Source organism: Eimeria mitis, genomic scaffold (assembly GCF_000499745.2).
Source record: "Eimeria mitis Houghton genomic scaffold, Emh_scaff1184, whole genome shotgun sequence".
NCBI classification, from domain to species: Eukaryota; Apicomplexa; class Conoidasida; order Eucoccidiorida; family Eimeriidae; genus Eimeria; species Eimeria mitis.
The window spans coordinates 8,997-9,394 of NW_013568071.1; positions in this window are offsets into that span (position 1 = coordinate 8,997).

The following is a 398-nucleotide window of genomic DNA, read 5'->3' on the forward strand; positions in this document are numbered from 1 at the left end:
TGATACAAAAAGGAGACAAAAAGGAGACAAAAAGGAGCCAGAAGGAGATAGAAAGAGATGAAGACAAGGAGAAAGGAGACAGAGAAAGAAAGAAAAAAAAAAGGAGACAGAGAAAGAAAGAAAGAAAGAAAAGGAGACAGAAGGAGACAGAGAGGGAAAGAAAGAAAAAAAAATAAAAGGAAAAAGGAGACAGAGAAAGAAAAAAAAAAAGGAGACAGAAGGAGACAAAGAGAAACACAAATAAACACAAAGGAGACAAAGACAGAAGCAGAACCAACTACAAAAACAAATATAAATATAAAATATAAAATATAAAATATAAAATATAACATTTATATATATAAATAAAAAAAAAAAAAAAAAAAAAAAAAAAAAAAAAAAAAAAAAAAAAAAAAAAA